This window comes from Erpetoichthys calabaricus, chromosome 4, assembly GCF_900747795.2.
Source record: "Erpetoichthys calabaricus chromosome 4, fErpCal1.3, whole genome shotgun sequence".
Classification (NCBI taxonomy): domain Eukaryota; kingdom Metazoa; phylum Chordata; class Cladistia; order Polypteriformes; family Polypteridae; genus Erpetoichthys; species Erpetoichthys calabaricus.
In genome coordinates this window covers 204,391,561-204,414,516 of record NC_041397.2, presented here as the reverse complement: position 1 = coordinate 204,414,516, position 22,956 = coordinate 204,391,561, and the positions used below count along the sequence as shown (strand labels likewise).

The following is a 22,956-nucleotide window of genomic DNA, read 5'->3' as shown; positions in this document are numbered from 1 at the left end:
CTGTTGACACAAGGATGGTGCTGTTATTGACTATAAACTGAATCAGCATGTGTCTGAACGCCTTCGTTTATGAATAGAATATATGAGCGTATACTCAACTGAAGATCATCTAAATGGCACAACTTTATGTTCCATCAGTAATTTTCAATTCGCCTTCACCCACCGACTGTGTAAGAGAACACGGACACACAAGTTAGGAGCAGAAACTTAAATCAAGTCTTTCTGTTGTACCGACGCACACTGCAGTTGCCTGTGGTCAATGAGCATATACTTTCCTTCTGTTTTGTGTTTTGCTTATCGCTGTTTGTTTTTCATTTGACGCATATCTAATTATTTTTACCCTGTAGGCAACGACTGCCGTACGGTTGTTAAGGGGATTATTCTTACTCTTCTCGGAGCTTCAGTAGTAAAACTGGACGGTGAGACGCATTCACGCACTTTATGTGAATTATAATTAAATACGCTTTAGTGGGCAAATGCAGAACGTGGTAATTAGAATATAGGAGGAAATTTGTTTTAAAGACGTATATCATTTCAGCATGTTACACAAGCAGTACTGGACAGCACACTTCGGTGCAGGAAACGCATTGATACAATTGCACGATGCTAATGAAATGGTACGTGAAACTGATAGATCTCTGTTATGTAACTCAGCCTTCCACTATCAGTATAATCTGATTCCCTTTTTATTTCTCTTGCTTTACTCACTTACCTTATATTGATACCATAGCTCGTAAAAACGCATAGCTAAGAAAGAATGCTTCACTTACCTAAAGAGGAGCACTCAGGTTTCATCCACTCATGATCCCCCCTTTAGAAACCAAGCCGGGGGTTGTCGAGCGGTGATTCATTCAAAACGTTGAAAGCAAACTGCAATCGTTTCAAATAACAGCGGAGATTTCTGCGGTAGTGGCATATCTCCCCATTTGCTTAGCTCCAGCAGTTCCAGGAGTCGCAGAAAGGAACAAAAACACCCTGATATTTATACCACTAATCCTGCTCATAGAGAGTTAAACCGGTTCCAGTGGGATCATTAAACGTTACAAAGAAGAAAAGAGAGAGAGGGGGAGAGAGAGAGATAGAGAGAGAGAGAGAAAGAAAGAAAGAAAAGAGAGGGAGAGTGAAAAGAGTCTGGGGACAAATACTAAAGCCAGACAAGCAGAGCACTGAACGATCGCGTAAGAAGAAGGCGTCACGAAATCCGCAGATTCAATGAATTCACGCCAATTTTTGTAGAAGCTGTGAAGTGTGTGTTGAACGCTAGAATGGAAACAAATGCAATAGAAAACAGTGCCGCATGCTGGCCGCGAGGAAAGCGGAAATAACACACTGTGCCTCATTTGGGCTTTGCCTGAATATTAAATTTTACAAGCACAGTATTTCAAAAAGAAACTTAACTGGCGTTAATAATCACACTATCTAAACGAAACTGCAGGATATGTAACTTTGCTGACTATTGTTAATTATATAGTTATATTTGTTATATAGCGCCTTTAGCTTCTCACAAACTGCTTTACGCGTGTAACAATAAAAAAGAACAAGCGTTACGCAGTGCTTTTACATGGTGAATATCATTACAAGAAACATTTGGAGTAGTGAGACATTAAGATACTGCGCAAATGGGAACTGAACCGATTACCTTTACTGTCCGAAGTTCAAACTGAGAAAGTAAACATGACATAAAAAGAAAATGCATGGCGCCAAGTTTAGCAACTTCACAACTGTTGCCACATATGTGTACTGCTGTCACACATTTATTATTAATATTAGGAGTTGTAACATTTTGAAACACTAAAAACAAATCACTGCAAAATACATTTGTAAATGGTGCTTCCATTGTATGTGTGTTTGAATATATGTATATTGAATGGTGTTTTGTACACAAATATTGTATCAACCTCATTGTAACAGGTACGAAAAGAAGAAAACACAGCAGGGTAAAGAAGTGGGTGCAGCACAGTTTGCTCGTAAAAGTCTAGGAAGAACACACGAATGTAAAACAAAAACTAAGTAAGTTGAACTAGACCATTTCCAGTTATTTATAAACCTCTCTATAGGTTATCTATCTATAAATTGTTATGGCCCTGAGAAATGACATAAAACGTAAAGTACGGTTCGCTATACAGAATCCTTCCTCCGCCCGCGCTCGTACCTCATCTTTATATCCCAAGCCTTCCCGTCCAGAAATCCCCGCCTCCATTTTCAGCTCCTCCGTTCAGGGTACCACCCCTTCTCCCGTCAATCATATCTCCGACGCACTCCTCCATGCTGCTCTCCGCGCTCCCCGCTAGACAGTCCCTTAGCCTCCAGGTTTCAGCCCGGTCGGGATGCTGCAACATGTTTTGCTATGTTGAACAGGTATATTGAGCTGACTGCACATAACAGATTTAAAACAACTAATCAACCTCATTTTATTTTAATCTATTTATAAACCGCACTATCACAAGAAACTTCAAAATAAATTTATGTAATGTTAATTAGCATTGCCATGAAATGAATAGATAGCCAGATAAAATAATGCAATACCTAGTTACTATATAAGTCGACATTTACATCAGTGTCTCCAGTCTCCATCCTTTGATGAGAAAAAAATGTTTAGAATGTGTCCATTATTTTTTTATGTTTAATTTTAAGTTAAATAAATAATGGCAAAGTAAAATCTGTTATGTTTTGTTCAGGAATTGGGTTTTATTTTTTTCTAATTGCAGAAGATTCTATTTACTTTTATTACTGTTGATAGATATGAAAGGTGCTATATAAGATAGACAGAATAGTTTAGATATTTTTAGGGTGTCAGGTTTTGGATTTGAATGCAAAGAATAGAAACTGGTTCAGTTTGGCTGCAATTCATCAGTAAGTCAATAAAATCAAACGCAGCAATTGACCCCTTTATGTTACAGGGAGGATTCATAAAATGAGGGGCCAGGCGGTTTATAACAATTGAGTGGATACTTGTTCTGGTAGCAAATTTAGAGTAGGTGGCTAAATACCGTGGTGCAGAATACATACAAGTTATGTCCATAATTTCATTTGCTTTTGGGGGCATTGGAAATCAAAAGTGCCATCTGAATGGTAAATAATTATTTTTTCTGGTCATCTACTATAAAATACATTGATTAAATTAGAAAGGATGAAAATGTGCTAGGGAAACAATTTTAGTGAGCTTATTAAGGTTACACTGTGGTATTTTTTATGATACCCATCCCACCTATTATCTAACTTGTTATATCCTAACTACAGGGTCACGGGAGTCTGCTGGAGCCAATCCCAGCCAATACAGGGCGCAAGGCAGGAAACAAACCCTGGGCAGTGCGCCAGCCCACCACAATTTTTTATGATATCTGACTGAAATTTTTATTGTTGTCAGTGTAAATGTGGAAAAATAAACATTTATCAGCATGCAAATTATATTTCTGCAGTATTCTGCTGTGGGTTAAATACAATCTATATTTAAAACAGAAGTTGCAGTACATAGAAAAGTTCTCACACCTACTCAAATACAAAATTAGGTTTGTATCAATTTTGATCAATCCAGTGCACATTTCTTTAGACGTCTCTCACAGCTTTAATGTTAGGATGTATACAGTTACAAGATCTTCACTTCTCATGGACCAACATTCAAAAGGCACTCACTGTGCTATTTTCCAGAGGTGTCTTAGAGGCTTGGGTGACTCTGTACAAATAAATGCAGCACATCAGCACCCACTACTGATGATTAAGCCGCATTATGTCAGGACTAGTATCAATATTTATCAATGAGAATCTTTAAGGTACCATGAAGCTATTTCAAGCTTGAAACAACCAACATGGTGATTACAGAAGTTTAAAATTAAAAATCTTTATTAATATTCTCTTTAAGCAACACTATGGTACAGTGGTAGTACTGCTGCCTCGCAGTAAGGAGACTATGGTTCACATCCCAGGTCTGCTGTACTTGGAGTTTGCAAGAACTCCCGATATCTGCATGAGTTCTCCAGGGTTCTCCAGTTTCCTTCAACAGTCCAAAGACATGCAGATTAGGTGAACTGGCAATCTTAAATTGGCCCGGGTGTGCGTGCATATTTGTGTGTTCACCCTGTGATGGACTGGTGCCCTGTTCAGGGTTTGTTCCAGCCTTGCACCCTATGGTAACTGGGATAGGCTCCAGTACCCCCCACAACCCTTTTCATGACTAAGCAGGTTAGACAATGACTGACTGACTGATATTCTCTGCCAAGTTCCCCCTGTGTTAGTCAATGTGATGGAAGAACGTAGGCAGAGCATGACAATGCTAACAAAATAAATACAAAAATATGCAAAGCAAACACAATTTTTAAAAAATGAACTTGAAATTGTCGGGGAAGGGGTTAATAATGCATTGTATTATATTTCACTAAAATTAGTACAATGCCTTGAAAATGTACTTCTACCACTTGATAGTGTTCACGTTTTACTGAATTAAAGATATACAGTGTAGTACTAATTAATTATCTATAATCTTATTTCTCTGAAAACTTCAAGCTATGAAAGGTACTTTATGAAAAATACTTAAAAGTAACTGACAGTATTCTGTGACATATGAATGTGTGTGTATACAGTATAAACATATGAAAATTTTAAATTCCTTTAATAATAGTTCTAGTCAACAGAATACACAGTTTAAAAAACTTCTTAGTTCATAGTATAGAATTTTCAATATTACAATGCTGTTACAAAAAAAAGCCTTTCATTAAATTCAATTAAATTAACTGTATTTTATTGTAACTCCTTGCTTATTGGAAATAACTCACAATATTCTGTGATATACAAAGAAAAATTAAACCTAATACAAAAAAGATGGTAAGAAAATAGTTTAGTTACAGTAAAATTGAATCAATACACATCTATTGTTATGTAAGAAGACCTTAACAAAAGCTTGTTTTTGTGCTAATGACACTTACAAAGCATCAGTAAAATGTTTATTCATCTGTGTAATATGACCTACTAAAATAGTCTCACTTTGGAAAACTCCAAAGTGGCTTAAGTGAGACATATATATGTTAATATTGCATACTTCATTATAAGACCTGTGATTCCTTCATATTTATAAATAATTGTATAAGCAAATCAAATGCCACACTTCACTGAAATTAAAAACCTATTTACTGATGTTTTATAACCATTATTAAGACTTAAAGAAGCCTTTGTTAAGTTTTTGTTGCATAAGAGTAAATGTGTAATAGATGCATTTTTGCAGTACCTAAACCAAATTGTTACCAACAAAACAAAGCAATAATATGAGGAAATCAATTATCTTGAAGAGAGGGGGGAAAAGAAGGTAGGTAATAGGGAATCCATTCCCGGAAATACGGGAATCCTGCATTTCATTCCCGGGAATCCCAGACTCTCAGGGATGACACAGTGCACAGGCATCTCACATGTGAATGGTTTTAGAACGACGACACTTATTTTTAATAAAACTACTGCAATATGTTGACACAAATAAAAGACTAACCTTATCTACAAGCAGTTCATGCTGTCATAGAAGTACATGTATCTTTAGTTGTGGTAATAAGAGTGTAGAAAGCACAACATCCTCACAGGTGGCGCAGTGGTAGTGCTGCTGCTTTGCAGTAAAGAGACTGTGGAAGATTGTGGGTTTGCTTCCCGGTTCCTCCCTGTGTGGATAGCACTTTGAGTACTGAGAAAAGCGCTATATAAATGTAGTGAATTATTATTATTATTATTATTAACGTGTCCAGCGTGCGGTTGTCCAGGCAAGCGCGTACCTTCGTGCAGTAGTACGCCAGCCGCTGAGAAAGCACACTCTGCCTCCACTGAAGTAGGCGGCACAGTAATCAGATACTGATACACTTGTTCTAAACAATGCCCGCGCTTGCCGTTGCTCTGAAACACCACCATTTCAGCTTTTACTGATGCATCCAGTTTCTTGTCATCATTCTGTGATGGCAAGTTTCTTGGCACAGATAATGCGGATGCAACAGACTGACGCATTGCAATTTCAAGTTGCTGTTCAAAGCTGTTGTCTGATGAAGTGCACGCTGCAGCAATGGCGCCACCTTAATTATTTTCAACTATAACTCTGTTATTTCTTGATCGATTTTTACACTTTTACACGCTATATATGCAAGCTTGGCCGTTCCTATTTTCCCAGAAATTACAGCAGTTTCATTCCTGGGAATGTGGGAATGAAAAATGTTCAGGAATCCGGGGCTCCCGGTAATTGGGAGCCCGGAAATGGATTCCCTAGTAGGTGACCAAGATAGGATACAATTTCTGGGAATTCACTACCATTGCATATTAAGACAGCAAAGGAGGTGTAGTTCATCCTTATTGACTGTTACATCTGTTGAACAGTAGTTAAAAATGATAAGTTTTGAATTAAATGTAAAAAAATATGTCTTATTCCCATGGAACAGAAAAAAGAAAGAACAGATTTTAATTTTTTTTTTCATGGACCGCATAAAGTACTTGATTGAAACAAACACCACTGAGATAGTGAATATTCATACTGGATAAAGATTAAAAAATGCTGGGGTATTTCACAGTGTATGCTGGCTAATAAATTAAAATACCTCTCAAAATAAATCTCAAAATACCATATACAAAATATATGGTAATAGAAAACATACTCTTGGGTTTTGCCACTACCCTTTCAATGAGTAGTACTTCTGAATTTGTAACTGCATGCAAATTTTGTTACTGGTTCATTCTAATATGTCATGGCTGCAGGTACGTATGCTTGATTTGCACTTAATTCACAGTCAAAATGGATTCTCCATATTGTTATTGTATTCATTGTTTTCTGGATATCCAGTTTTAGCCCACATAATGTACATGTTGGTTTAAACAGTGGCTCAGACTTTGCTTCAAGTGAGTGAATAAGAAAAAGAAATAAGGAAGCTCCATAGAGCATAAAAGGTCCAGAAGGAGTTGCCTTAATACAATAGGTAATCTACTGTTGAACAAGTCCCATAAAACACAAATCCAAAGAGTAGCTGAGAAATGGATCAAGAAGAGAAAAAATCCAGAGAATCGACAATAAATGTATTAACAATCACAAGAGCACTCACCAAAACCAAGTAGCGCATTCAATGAACTTCAAGGGATTGCTTGCTTCCTCAGCGTTTATAGAGTTGAGGGCAGTCCTTTGATGGAGATGGACTACTGACCCTGCCTCTTGGGGAACCACCAACATAAAGCATAATAGAGCAAGCATTGACATGTAGAAATATAATATATGAAACTAATCAAAACACATAATAAGTCAAATAATTAATATAAATAAGAATATTAACATAAACAATAGAATCAAAAATGAACAAAAAGACATAACACAGGAATTTAAACACCTGTCTGTGAGCTCCAAATGAAACGTAACACTCAAGCGCAAGGTTTATAGTCATCCCCTATTTTGTGCTGTTAAAGATCATGTGAAGGCCTTGAAGCTTGTTGTATGAGTTTGGGGAGAGGTTGCCTGTGGTAAGGCCTTTTTTCTTTTTAAGAGGCCTATTAACCCCTTTTGATCATTTTTGTACTACTGCTTCACAAAGGATATCTTCTTCTGGAGCTTGGCATTGGTAAAACACAGTAGTTTGAATGATGACAAATTCTGCATTATACCATTCTGTTACAATTTTGAATATCAGGCTGCACTTGTGTTGCATTTATAGTAGGATACCCTTGAAGAGCTGTTGGTTAGTTGGCCTAGTTCAGATAGATTTTGGTTTTACATACCCGCACGGTGCACTTCCACAAGGATGTTTTCCTTAGTATCTATGTCACCTGGTATTTTTGTTTTCACTTTCAACCTTTCCACTTGACCTAATTTTACCTTACTTTTCACCATTAGAAGCACTAAAATATATCAATCATTTTTTTGCATTAGTCACAGACCTCTCCTTAAACATATATTCTGCTCCCTGTCAGAGAGAGGCACTTGAGTATGGTTTATTGATGTGTTTACAGTGGATTATTACATCTGGGAGATTCCCTGAAGTAGTGCTGATGTTCTTGTGGATTAAGAGTAGCTAGTTAATATAGTTTAGGCATCAAGTAACAATACCACCATGCACCGTTGTGGTAGAAACCCATAAAGGTCATGGTGGAAGAATTTTGACCTTTACTTGCTGTTATTAGCATGCCTCTAACAAAGAAAGTGAAACGTTTTTTTTTTTAATTTATATCTATCTTTACTGAGCATGGTTACAGTTTTTTCAAGTGAAGGATCCATGATGTCAGTCATTTAATGGTAGGAAGAGTTGGGCATTTACAGTAGAGTAAGCACGAAAAGGTTCACATTTGCCACCGAGAGGGAGATTTCAGAATCATCATATTGAAACTGCTTTAGGCTCTGTTGTTAAGCTAAAAGGCAAAAATAAAGATCTGCAAAGAGGTTTGGTGGCATCAATTTGACAGCTCAGTAAGCTTTCAAGTTGCATTATGCTCTAAATCCATTGCTTATAACACAAGTGCCCAAAGGTGAAGTCCTTTTTGTGCAAAAGCGTCAGAATGTTTACTTTGCAAATGTGATATCCCATATCTGTGCAGCAAATGTTACTGAAATACTTTATATTACCTTGGAAGCATAAAGAGGAAAACTGCGGCACATTAGGGCATTACAATTGATATTTTTCACTTCACTGTCCAGTGCTCCTGCAAATATGGTTCAGGCAACCTTTTGCCGAATGATTTGAAATCTGAGATCCTACTGGGAGTATCATGTTTGCCACTGATCAGAGCTGTAAAGTTGTTTTAAAATGTAGCTGTGAATATGCTCCTGACTTTAGTCTCCTAAAACAAGGGTCAAATACTCAGTTCAAAACATTAGTTGGCACTGCTTTGGACTTTCCATGTCAAAGTGTCTAAACTGATACAGGTGAGGCTCACATCTCACACTGGCTCATTCACCTTGTGATCATCTTCTCTGATACACCATACAGATCTGCTACCTGTTGTACTTTTAAACCACCTAAAATAAAGTGGTCTATTGACTAAGCTGAAACGTCAAAGGATGGTAGTCCAGGGCAGGAAACTTTGTCACCTGAACTGGCGTGTAGGCCTATTCCGTAGCACCAGCTCTTCAATATTTTAAAAAATAGTATCGTTGATATCATAGTCTAAAAGGGCTGCCAACATTGTCATTTCTTCTGATAAACCTTCAGTTTCTCTCTGAAATGTGTGATAACTTTGTCAGAATCCATGTCATCAGTAGCAGTAAGCATTTTTTAATTAATTCTTGTTCTATCTTATTTACCTCCATCTCCTGCACTGATACTGTATATTCAATTAGGCATGCTCAGTCTACAAAACGTGATTGACCAATCAAAACACAGCATGTGTTTGAGCCCACCCTCTCAACTTTGACAAGTGAAAGTGACAGTTTTATTTCAAGGCATATTTTATTATGTGTTTGGAGGAATATTAAGGACAAAATTAAATAAATAAATAAACAAAAACATATTCAGTGACATATTTATTTATTAATGCTCACATTTAATGCAGTTTTTATTTATGTGTGCATTTATTCATTTATTTATTTATCCATCTATTTTCCAACCCGCTGAATCTGAACACAGGGTCATGGGGATCTGCTGGAGCCAATCCCAGCCAACACGGGGCGCAAGGCAGGAATGAATCCTGGGCAGGGCGCCAACCCACCACAGGACACACACACACACCCCAAGCACACACTAGGGCCAATTTAGAATCGCCAATCCACTGTGGGAGGAAACCGGAGCACTGGGAGGAAACCCACGCAGACACGGGGAAAATATGCAAACTCCACGCAGGGAGGACCCAGGAATTGAACCCGGGTCTCCTAACTGTGAGGCAGCAGCACTACCACTGCACCACCGTGCTGCCCTTATTTATTTATTTGTTTATTTAATTTTTTACAAAATATTCCTCCATAAGTGTATACTACACATCTCGAATAATATGATAATGTATTTTTATCCTTCATTAAAATTTGTTGGTATATATTTCTAAATGACCAAACTTGTCAATGCCAGGGTCAAAGACTCAAGGAAATTGAAAGAATTTGCTTTTCAGCACAGCAAGTATATTTTTGGTCTCTATCATTAGATATGTTGTTTAATGATAAATTGTTACATTGCATCTAAACTGAATAAATCATAACGAACTCAATTTCTTTTTTAAATTTCTTTAACAATGTGGTTCTTGTTTTATTTGTCCCAATGGGAAAACTCAAATTATATGGAGAGTACAAAAAATAAATAATTCATATTACAGCATTCATAGTACAATTACAGACTGCATTACAAAGAAAAATAAATGCAAGTGATTTACCAAAGCAATAAATACTGGTACTTCAATAAAGTAAACCATTTTATGTTTAAATAATGATTATTTAATGGAAAAGTATTTTACTATTCTGCCCACTCTATGATGCTGTTTATGTTCAATGCCTATAAAGGTTCACTTTCTTCATGACACTGAATTGGATTAAGTGGTTCAAGAAAAGAAGAGATGTACAAGTGTTCAGAGAAAATGGATTCATGGATGAAGTGATCATCTTGCTCCCTCTCTGTAAGACATCTGGTGTCTTTAGGAGAAAAATTTGCATCACAGGCAGGTTCTTGGTTCAAAGGAACCCAAAGTTTAGAAGCGATGTGGACCTCCGTATCTACTGTAAACTACTGTTAGTCTGTTAAAGAGAAAGATCAAATAGTGACAGATAGAGGGTAGAATGCCCATTTTGATGCACAAAAAACATGAAGCTACCATCAGTACAGTAGCCTATGAAACTGGCTTTGCGTTAGCTGGAGCAGGAAGTCTACATTTAAGAACCCACTTCCCAGAGGCACAGCAGAGCTATAAACTTGTTGGAGGACACTAGCTGTTCTAATCATTGCTTCTCATGCACCCACAACATTTATACCATAAATAATAGATAAGAGTAGATCAAAACACTCTTACATAACAGAAATAGAGATCGTAGAAAAAGTCTACATCCTTATGTATAGAGAAAAAGTCCTTATGTATAGATTTTTAATTCTCTAAAGATAAATCCAGTGGTATGGTCAGATGGGTGGAGAGAAAAGAAAAAAATGTTAAAATCCTGGGGCGTGATGCTGGAGAAAATCAAATCTGCAGAAGTTTGAAAGCCAAAGACCACCCAGTTCCCACTAAGCATTCTACCTAATATAAAAGTGTGTAAGTACAGTAGTTCCTTACTGTTTTTTAAGCTTCACATCAGCATTTATCAGGTTATATGGTTGCCAATATCTAAATATACTTTGTTTATTTCTATTATTTTATGAATATTATCAATAATACATTATTTAAAGTTGTAACTTAACTCCTGCTTGTCTTTTACTCTATGTAATTGCCTGAGGTTATAGATGTAGAAGGGAAGGCGAGGAGAAGTTATAAAGTACAGTACCTTAAAAACAGTGGTAAGTATATGAGATTTGAGGCATTCTGACAAAGGCTACGCAATAAAGAATACAAAACAGGAAAGCACACTAATACAGAACTCTACTAAGACAAAACAATCATTCTACTTTATTCACATTATATTCTATTTCCTGATCACAATTACATATAGTACATAAGCACCATAACTCTGTAACAAGTAACACACTCTGTTCATGCCTGATTAAAGAAATGCAATTTTACACACAATTTCATTGTGGCCTTCTACTCCTGTTGTGTGCAGCACAGATCTAATATTTTTTTGGCATGTGTTCATGGGGGTCCAGTCTAAAGCAACTATAATTAACATAAAACCCAGTTTTCATTCCTTACACATAATGCTTCCCAGATAGACGATGGCTCTCATTAAGCCTGCAGTAGAAAAATAGATAAAAATAAATGCATATAAAATGGAAGAATAAAAAAAAAATTAAAATTGAATATATAACATTAGCCAGTTACACCTGCAGGAATTTGATGAGTGAGCAGAACGGCAGACTTTGATTAATTAGAATGGAAGAATGTCATTAGCTTAAAGATATAAGAAAGTTTAAGGGTAAAAGATGGATTACTGTATTCGAATGAAAAAATGCTTCATTTCGCTTGAGTGAAAACTTTTGGCTGTGTTTCAGTGCCTGTTAATTTATTCAGTGATGTAGTTTGGAGATCTTGTCCAATCATGTTTTCTGGTTCAGACCTGTCTTGGGACAGATTTACAGAGTATCAATTCAAAATTAAAAATAAGAGCCAGTATTAATATAAATATATTAATATATATTTAATTATGTGTGTATTATTCACTGCAAGATTGTCCTGGAGTGGAAAATCTTCAATTTTTGAAACTCCAGATCACTATATTAAGTTTTAATCATTTTGCTCAAAAGAACTAGGAAAAACTGAGTTTATAGGACTTTAATTACAGGCATTGCAAGTATCCTTACTTGCACATTCATCCTGTATTGTCTATTTTAGTTGGTTTATAACTGTATCCATTGCAGTTAGTTTAAGGATAAATGCCACAGAACTAGAAGCTCTTTTAATTAGTTTATAACCAGGAAATGGAAAAACAACCATGGACACTGCAGGGCTAGAACTTGTTTCAATTGATTTATAATCTGGGAAAGGAAAGAAATACAAGGAACATAAAAAGATCAAAAGCTTTGGACAGGGTCATTTATCACAAGGACAAGAGAGCCAATCAAATGTCTAGAATGTCACAAAACATTTCACATAAATATGGCTCATCCAAGGGCAACAACAGAGATCAAGACCTATGTGACCATTTCATCAGGATGTTGGATAATGTAACTTATGTATAACACTGATTGCCAAATCAACAGCCGCTCTGGACAAAATCCACTCCTTGACATTTCTAATTTCACTGCACAACAATTTTTTTGAAAAGTCTTGTTTCCTGAAAAGTTTTTGCTGATTGTGACAGGTACCTACTGGGTATACACAAATATAGTTTTGGTTTTACTGCATCATGTAGGAAGTCTGAGAAATAGACATTTATATGTTTACTGACAATAACGTATTGAGTCACGTTTATGTTTTGCATAAGCTATTAAATTCAACAGAATTAAAAGTGTTTTGCTCCTGATTTTCTTTTGTATTCAATGTCTGGTGCATCACTTTGCAGTGTCCAACAGTAGTCAGCAAGCATTGATGGATTCCAGTGGCCCTGGTATCCTTTCTCCATCGTCGTAGCAATGTCCTGGTGAAACCTTTCACTGTGTTCGTCACTGACAGCACCGAGATTTGCGGGGAAGAAGTCCAAGTGTGAATGGAGGAAATGAATCTTGAGTGACATGTTGCACTTCATTGTCTTGTATGCTTTGAGAAGTTTGTCTACCAGCTGAATATAGTTTGGGGCTCTGTAATTGCCCAGAAAATTGTCAACAACATTTTTGAAGACTTTCCAAGCAATTTTTTTCGGCCCAACAAACAGATCTTCAAACTGCTTGTCACTCATAACATGTCTGATCTGGGGGCTAACAAAAATGCCCTGTTTGATCTTGGTGTCAGTTAGTCTTCGGAACATCTGTCTTAAATAACGAAAACCTTCACCATCCTTGTTCCGTGCTTTCACGAAATTCTTCATGAGTCCCAGTTTTATGTGAAGAGGAGGCAAAAATATTTTTGCCGGGTCGACAAGCGACTCATGTACCACATTTTTCTGTCCTGGAACTAACTTTTTACAGAGTGGCCAGTTCTATCGAGAATAGTGCGACTCTTTGGCACGGCTGTCCCATTCACAGACGAAACAACAGTACTTTGTATAGCCGAGCTGCAGTCCTAGTAACAGAGCAACGACTTTAAGATCTCCACAGATATTCCAGTTGTACCTGCTATACTGGACGTGCTTCAGCAACAATTCCATATTCTCATACTTTTATTTCATGTGTGCTGCCTGAAAGCAGAACAGCTTTCAGGCTTAACATTGACGAATCAATTAAGAGACGCCACTCTTCCGGGTTGTGATCACAACCCAAGGCTGAGAACAATCCTTCAATGTCAAAACAGAAACAAAGACTATCGACTTGTGCAAAAATTTGGTTATATCATGATGTCGGCCTCGAAACACAGAAATTTCCATACCTGGTGGCAACAAACACCATTCCTGCAGTCTTGAACCCAGCATCTTGGCTTTTGCATTTTGACAGACCCAAATCTCTGACCAAATCGTTTAATTTGGACTGTGTTATCAAATGTGGATTGCCTGATAAGCACGGTTCAAAATCCGGGTCAATGTCACTGTCAGTACCCTGCATTGCAGTTTCTTCATCTGGTTCGTCTAAGGTCCAATCCTCTGGTGGTTTCAGAATTGGAAGACTGTCATCATGTGGCATGGGTCTCATTGCTGAAGGCAGATTAGGATATTCAATTGACTTCTTGTTTTTGGCAGAGAAACCAGACACATTAGTCAAACAGAAGTAACAGTCCGTCACATGGCCTTTCTGTTCTCGCCATATCATTGGAACAGCAAATGGCATCGTCTTTCGAGTGCCTCTGAGCCAGGCTCTCAGACTGACAGCACATGTCGCACAGCAAATGTGAGGCGCCCATTCCTTGTCTCGATCACCAATTTTGCAGCCAAAATACAGGTGATAAGCTATCTTCACAAGAACAGTCATCCAACGTTTCTGAGGCACAAGTGTTTATTTGCCACAGATATAGCAGAATGTATCGTGGCTGTTATGACATTGACGAGACATATCGCACGACACCAAAACGTCTATAGCATCAAGCTTACTTACTGTTATATTGCTACAGATACTATACTTTACTATACTGATACTATACATACACACTGACTATCTATATTAACCAAAATGAGCATGAGCAACGTCAAACTCGTTCAGACCTGCCCATTCATGCCCAGGATGTCAACTTCCACAGAACAGGTTCCAATCTGGCCTGATTCCATGCCTGGAAATGCCCAGGCTGTACAAACCGTTATTGATAAGTCACTTTTGGGAGCGAAAATGTTTGTCTACAAATATAAGAAAAAAATCATGAGAAAACTGAAGATTTCTCTGAAACAGCACATGATGAGTAAATTTTGATGTGATATTCGTGATCAGCAACAGTGTTCAAGAAGCAAAAACTTTGTTGTGCAGTGTTCAGTAAGCTTTTCTGAGACTGTTTATATCCAGACTTTACAATCTATTTTATTTTCTATTATATTTTCTTCAGTTTGGTATCGTTATATTTTAATAAACACCATGTTGCCTTTATCTTTTCTATACTTTGTTTTTATCTAGAGCGATTGAAATAATAAAAGGGCACCTAGTGTGTGGTCGATTGCTGCTTTCTTTCTTTATCAAGGCTGTAAGGTCACTCCTCAATCATTAGAACAACTGTGGTAAAACTAAGACACTGTCTGGTTAATAAGTGGCATATAATTAAAACAGTTAAGTTTTATGTGTGTTGTGAGGACATCTGCATGTTGGTTAGTGTTGGTGATAGGATTCACTACACAGGGAATCACTATGTGGAATACTGCAGAGTGACTAGAAATTGGCACCACTCAAGGCTTTGTCCGAATTGGATATCAATGTGTGTACATTAATCTTCAAGGGCAGGAGTAAATGAACCCAGTAAACTTACCTGGTAAATTTCCCAAATTCCATGATAATACAAAGATTTTGTCTGTGCTCTTTACTTTTATTACTGTGCAATTTGCTTGGTTAAAAGTACTGATCGATATATTATGCTGAAAGATAAAAGGTATATGAAATGCTGATAATGATCCTAAATAGAGAAAGCAAGCTGTAAACATGAAATGAAATAGTAAGTATATTACTACTAATATAATATTGTAAAGATAGTGATAAACAGAAAACAAGAAAGTTACTATTAAAATCAAATACAGTACCTAGATTAAAGATTATGTTCGTATTTTCCACTTGCTTACTTGTCTATTGCTTATATATGCAGTTTATTTAATAGCATCTTAAATAAAGAATATTAATTAAAAAAAACTGAAGTAGTATCATAACTTGTTTGTAATCTGGGGAAGTAACTGAAAAAAAATAATATCAGATATGGTAATATAGATAGCATTATATTACCTCATATTAATAATCAAATATTCAGTATGTTAATATTTAACTGAATTATATCCCAAAGGAAACTCATAGGAGTATAGAAAGTGAAGGAAAAAAATTTAGCTAACCTGGTAAACTGATGATGAAGGTGACCTGTGAAAGCTGTTCATTTTTTGAAGTATCTCTGACACTTGCCACTGTGCTGTTTTGATTTCTTAATTTACAGGAAAGTTCTTAATGTTCCCAGCAACACAATGTGCACCACTCCATCGTTAAATGAATGAAAAGGAAATTACTTCTGAAATAAACCCTTTTATTTCTGGCATTTCTGCTGTCAATAATAATTTAATGTACAAGTTGAAGCTTATGAAAATATGATTACATGGACAACCGAAAAAATATTTAACTGTTCAAACTTATCCATACACATGATTATTGTAGTTTTCTAGCAGAGAAATGTGTGGGGAGTGAGCTGTTACAGGAGATGCTTTCTACTCCTGCTTTTTGAGGCCAGCCATGACTGCAGTAGCATTTGGAAATAAACAATAAGAAAATGTGCAGGGCGGCATGACACAAGTGCAGCAGAGAGAGAAGAGGAGAACAGATTATGGTTTAAAAGTAATGAACTGGGTTTTACATCATATTTAAGGCATTTGCTAATGGGGGCATGAATCAAAGTTAGAAACAATCCTCCCAGCTGAACTGCTCTTTATTACTAAGTAAGTTTAATTCTGGCTCCTCTGGTTTAGAAAGTCAAAGTATGCTTGGGTTCCTTTTGTAATGGTTTATTGTCTTGTTTATTCTAAATTTACTCTGTGTGTGTATGAGTGAGTGTGTGTCAGGGGAGACTATTCTAGACAGCACCAGAGATAGGCTGGACCCAATCTACAATCACTTTTCCTGGCAAATTTAGAGAAAATAATTCTCCCAACATGGATAATTTTTGGATTAATACAGAAGATACAGAAGACACATCATGTTGTACCAATCGTCAAACAATATGATTAAAACTAATTAAATTAGATTAGGAAAACTATGTTAATCCCAAAGGGAAATTATAATACATACAGCAGCAGAAACCTAAAGAAGATACAGCTTCACAGGACAAATAATACAATCAATAAATAATTAAATAAATATTGTGCAAAAATAGCAAAATGAACTGAAAAAGTAAAAGCATTTAGTCTGGGACGTCAGAAGGAAGCATTGAATTTCCTCATAGCAGTGGGCAGAAAAGATCCCCAGAGGCATTTCCTACCACACCATATAAAAATGAGTCCGGTGCTAAAACTGCTCCAAGAGGGCGTCTCCTACAGGGAATGAAGAAGATTTTTATGAAAGCATTAGTTTTGCCAGTTTTTCCACAACAGAGAAAAGAGGACTCTGGGATGCTGGTGGTAGAGGGAGAGTTTAAAAGAAAAAGCCATATCTTAAACTTGCAAATAAAAAGAAAAGATTAAAATGGACCAGTGAACACCGACATTGGATGAAATATGACTTGAAAAGCATATTATTTTTAGTATCCTGGAGTCATCATTGCAACCCTCTAATCATCCCCTGTCTCTAATTGGCTAACTACCTCTCACCACTTCACCACCTAACATCTAATGCATGGTAAGTATACTGGCAGAAAATGGCTGCCGTCACATCATCCAGGTGGATGCTGCACATTAGTGGTGGTTGAAGTGGCTCCCCACTCACTATGTAAAACGCTTTAAGTTGTGAGAAAAATGCTATATAAGTGTAAGGAATTATTATTATTATTATTATTGTAGACAACACTGACATTTGGCCAAATTTTAATGCAGAACTGAACATTGGTAATGCCAGTACCTTGCAATCCAAGTGGACAGAGTAACAGGTTTCAGTGGTTCTATTTCAGTTACAAAAGTTTATCTAATAACCAATAAGCATTTAAACATCAATAATTTAGGATATTCTAAGGGACATTGCCATTAGGGCTGCTGAAAATGGGGCTTTGCAGTCATATGTGAATCATCTCTCTATTATAAAAAAAAAATCCTGCAGAGAAACAGTAGGGCATCGAGATGTGATTTTCACGTTAAGATCACGGAAGACACTTAAAAGACCCGCGAGACTAAAGAGATTGGCCACGGAGCGTCTCGTGGGGACCTTAAACATGAGACTTTGTGCCAAGAGAGTGACCCAGGACCGTCTCACGATGATGTAGAACATGAGATTCTTGCAAGACACGCCCTACTTACAACCAAATAAGACCAAGGTCATCAAAACTCTCAGTCGTGTTTTGGCTTTGAGCACACACAGATCCAGGGCTCTGAGCACATATAAAGCATATAAGGACAATACGTTATAGATGAAACGTAGACGACTAAGCGAAGAAGAAAGCAGCACAGAGAAAAGCGACTCAAAAGCGTTGGAGAGACAAAAAAGAAAAAGAATAATCTAGTCAGAATAATCTATCATCTAATAATCTATAATCTAATTCAGAAAATAAGGAAAGTAATTATCAGCCCGGAACAAGTGGAATTGAAAAAAAAGCACGTCCAATCCGGATGTTGGCGCTATACACATGAAGAGCAGGTTAGAGATTATGAAAGCAATGGAATTCGAAAGGCTCAAAAAAAAAAAACTGTTGGCGCGATACACATGTGGAGAAAGTTAAAGAATATGAAAGTAGGAGAATTAGGAACTATACAAAAAAGAAAGTAAAGATTGCAGTAGCGCAAACAAGCGCAAACGGAAATTATTACTTGAAAAAGGGAAAATAATCACCACGGACCAGGTGCCATTGAAACAAAAGCAGGATAAAGTGAGGTCAGAACTAAAAGACAGAGTAGAAAACAAAGTAAAACGTCATAAAGAGATTAAAAAAGGGGGCCAAACACATGCAGAGCAGGTTAGAGATAATAAAAACTGGAATTCAAAAGCCTCAAAAAACACGTAGGCGCAAAACACATGCAGAGCAAGATACAGAATATGAAAGCAGAAAAAAACGACAGTGTCAAAACAAAGAAAGTAAACATCACAATAGCGCAAAGTAAGAGAAATTATTACTCGGGAGAAATAACGAAAAGGCAAATAGAGATCGAATATGTGGATATAGGTGATATGTCAGAAGTATGTAAATATTGTAAGGCTTTGAAGTTTAAGTCAAGAGGATTTCAAAAACGGAGTTTACCTCACATGCATTTATTGGTTACTTTGCAAAAAAAAATTATTAACTGCTGATGATGTAGATCGTTTTGTCTGTGCTGAAATTCCAAACAGAGAAACTTATCCTGAATTATGGTACAAAGTCATTAAACATGTCTCACGGACCTCATTAAAAAGATTCAGCACATTGGGACTCGAAAGATTCCAAATATTGTTTTTACAGAAGTTCAGAAATAAAAGTGAAACTAATGAAATAGCAACAATTCAAAGAAAAAAAAAAAATCTTAAAAGTGTGTATCTGGAAAAACAAAAACGGGGGTTGGCGAGCAAAGCGAGCAGGGGGCAAAGCCCCCTTGTATATTAAAAAGTAGTCATTTTAAGCAGCAGTTGCCACTAGAGGCACTAGTAATGTCTTGACTGCATTTTTACATCAATTTAATGGTATCTTGATGAAAAGAATACCAATTTTCATATCAAAAACATGAACATTTTAGGTGTGTCATTGAGTTAGGGAAAGACACAGCCCAGAAATCTAAAAAGTTGGGATACCAGTTGGGACATCCCGTTTGATTCCAGCAAAAAAAAAAAAAAAAAAAAAAAAACAGCACACATTGGTGCATCTCAATAATGTGATTTAAATGAAAAGAAAATAGTCTTGTAAAGCAAAGGATGTCATCCTTTGGCACGTCTTATGTCTTGGTCAGGACCGAGATCCATGTTGCTGTTAGCTCAGTCCAACAATAGACACCCTCTTTCTGGGGAGCCTGGGCTTTATAGTACTGTGACTGGATGGGGTGGCATCAGTTCCCCTCATGGGGCAACCTCTTGGAATTATAAGATTACGAAGTGAAACAAAGTAAATTTACCTGTATGGCTAGAATATATTAATATGAAATAAATAAAAGTAACACACACATAATCCAAAATACACATAATAAATCTGAGTAAAGTAAAAATGAAATACTGTACAATGACAGATTAGTTTAAAAATACTGGTAGTTTTTCCCTGCGGTGGGTTGGCACCCTGCCCGGGATTGGTTCCTGCCTTGTGCCCTGTGCTGGCTGGGATTGGCTCCAGCAGACCCCCGTGACCCTGTGTTCAGATTCAGCGGGTTAGAAAATGGATGGATGGATGGATGGATGGTAGTTTTTCCAGAAGTTAAATCATTATTAAAAGTCAAGTATAAATGCTGTTTTCCCTAATATCCCTCCAGCCCCATATTTATAGGTGCATGTGTCTGGAAGGATAAGACAATGACCCAAGGCTGTAAAATACAGATACTAGTTTTAAAAGAAAATGTGTTTCTTATAGTAAAGAATGGGTAAAAAAAATCCCAACCTGAGGTATGACATAAACTCACTAATAAATTGTCAAACTTTTATATGAACTTTTTGATTTAATATGTTTTCTTGGTTTTATTCATAGATTAGAATATTTTATTTCACAGTAGATATTTAATTAAAATATTAAACATATGAAAGTATAAGTACAGCAATTAACATCTGCTGAAGTAATACAAAAACTAGAGATGACCAAAGTTGTTTCATTAAAAGATTCTAGTCAGTGATGATCACATTAAACTAGTAGCTAACATTTCTTATCAAATTGATATTAAATATTGTTACTGTTTAAGGCCTTCTCTTGAACAAGTGATCTTATACAGCCTTTGGTGGGCCATTATGTGCAATTATTATAGCAGTATCATTTTTACCAAATAATAAGCCAATTCCTGTAGACTCCAGACCCAGAAATAAGAGTGACTGACCCAGTCCTACCCTTGTTCTATCCATGTATCAATATTAAAATAATCAGCATCTCGTGACAATGTAGGTAAAGTTCATTTAAGGTGAAATGAGTACAATATTAAAAAATATATAGTACTGCTCTAGTTTAGAGTTTGCCCCATTGAAACTAAGAATAGTGCAGGATGCTCCATCCTGAGGAAAACAGCTGTGAGAAAGTGTGACAAACCATTAATAAGGTCAGAGAGTGGCCTAGTGTGGGGACATTTTCCATTGCACTGTCACAAACCTTCTTACAAATTAAAGCAATCCAAATGAAAGCAATACATAAAAATGATTTCTTTAGCACATTTTCATACACAGGGTGCAGCTCAAAGTGCTTTACAAGATTTCAAAGAAATAGTTACAAGAAAACAAAAACATATTAAAATTAGGTCTTAATATTAATGAATAAATAACAAAAAAGAAATTAATACAGGCTTACATAAAATAGATATATACTGTAATTACATGAAGAGCAGAGTCCTTATATATAGCATCGTATTCTAAATCCTTAAAGATGAATAATAAGGTAAGATGGCTGGGTAGGACAGCAAAAAACAAAATCTGCAGGGGATCCAAATTAAGCCAAAGAGACCACCCAGCTCCACTGGGCATTCTGCCTAACATAAATGTACTTAAGATGTTCCTTGTTGTTTTTAGACTTCACCAAAGAGGATTCAATGTAGTGAGTCTCGTGGAGAGCTGGGGTATCTGGCTTCATTTAAACATCACAGATGGCTGCACAGTGCCTTTAAATGCAAACTCAGAAAAATAGGAGAAGAAAGCAGAGAAATGTAGAAATTAATAATGACTGGACATCCATGAAAAATATAATAATTCTATGTATGCATATTCTATTAAGAGTAAAACTAAAATGCATGTGTGACTGAGGATCACCCTCCTGACTCATTTTAGTTAAACAATTTCACTCTCTCTCCCTTTCTGTTCCCATAGCCAGGAAAAGATGCCCATTGAGGGAAACTGACTACACCCCTTATAGTCAGAGGACTATATATTTGTGGCACTCACAGAAGGTGGCGTCTTATTCTGAACACTTAAGAAAGATTGAGCTCTGAACAAGACATGATCACTACACAACGTTTTGCTTTATTTTACTTAACCTTATATGTGCCATTGTGTGTGGTTTCATTTTAAAATTATCATGTTAAGTAAACGGGATGACCTTGCTCGTGCCCCAACATATTTTGAAATTGATTGTCATACTTCACAGCCACAGTAGGTACAAAAAAGCTGGGTATTTGGGTTTTTTTTTTAGAAAATGTTAGCCTGGTGCATCTCTATTGGTAAAGTATTCCAGATGTTTGGTGCATAACAGTAAATGGTAAGAGACATTGTACTGCACACAATTTGAATAAAAAGGCATGGAGCTGAACAGAGCTGGATGAGACCTGGAATTCGCCATTTTTGTCAAGAAAGACCTCAATTTCTATAGTTGTGCCTATTTTAATTATATTCTTACACTTGATGTTCACAGAGAACTGCCTGAAAATTTAGACTGAATATAATTGTAGGAGAATTTTACAAATTTTAAATGTTGTTCTTAAACAAAAACTCAAAAAGATACAATTTACTAAATAAGAAAAATATGCTTAAGACTATTTCAAAAATTGACAATGCATAACATTTATATATGGTGTTTCTCAAAGAAAGAATTCTGTAGAATACAGTATAATACATTTTCATGGACAATTATTTTGAGTCATTCTCAAACCAGATGGACTATGAGGATTGAAATTGGTGTGCTCATCTTCACAAGAGGTCTCCTTCTAAATGTTTCAGTAATATGCTTGCATATGCACAGTGTGTCAAGTGGAGCAGAAACAGCACTTTGGCTTTACTTTCCAATAGTACATGAAGATTTGATTATGAGCCAAGCACTGCTTTTAGGTTCCTGCCAGCTCTTTTGCCTTTTTCCATTAGCTGCTCATTTAAAGCAATCATTTACAGAAATATTCTAAGAACTGAATTTGATTTTAACTTGGAGCAAAAATGGGCACTTTTTCATTTTACTAATCTGACATACAGCAAAATGGTAATGATTTCT

General features: G+C 36.4%; 1 protein-coding gene across 2 annotated transcripts in view; it reads right to left on the bottom strand.

The window, feature by feature from the left end:
* The window catches only part of kcnj6 (potassium inwardly rectifying channel subfamily J member 6), a 398,820-nt gene extending 397,603 nt beyond the window's left edge, over nucleotides 1-1,217 (bottom strand). For both annotated transcript variants that reach the window (XM_051926843.1, XM_028800215.2), the window contains exon 1: nucleotides 771-1,217. The gene's annotated coding sequence lies outside the window, so the exon portion shown is untranslated. The remainder of the gene's footprint in view (nucleotides 1-770) is intronic.
* Between the last annotated feature and the right edge of the window lie 21,739 nt (nucleotides 1,218-22,956).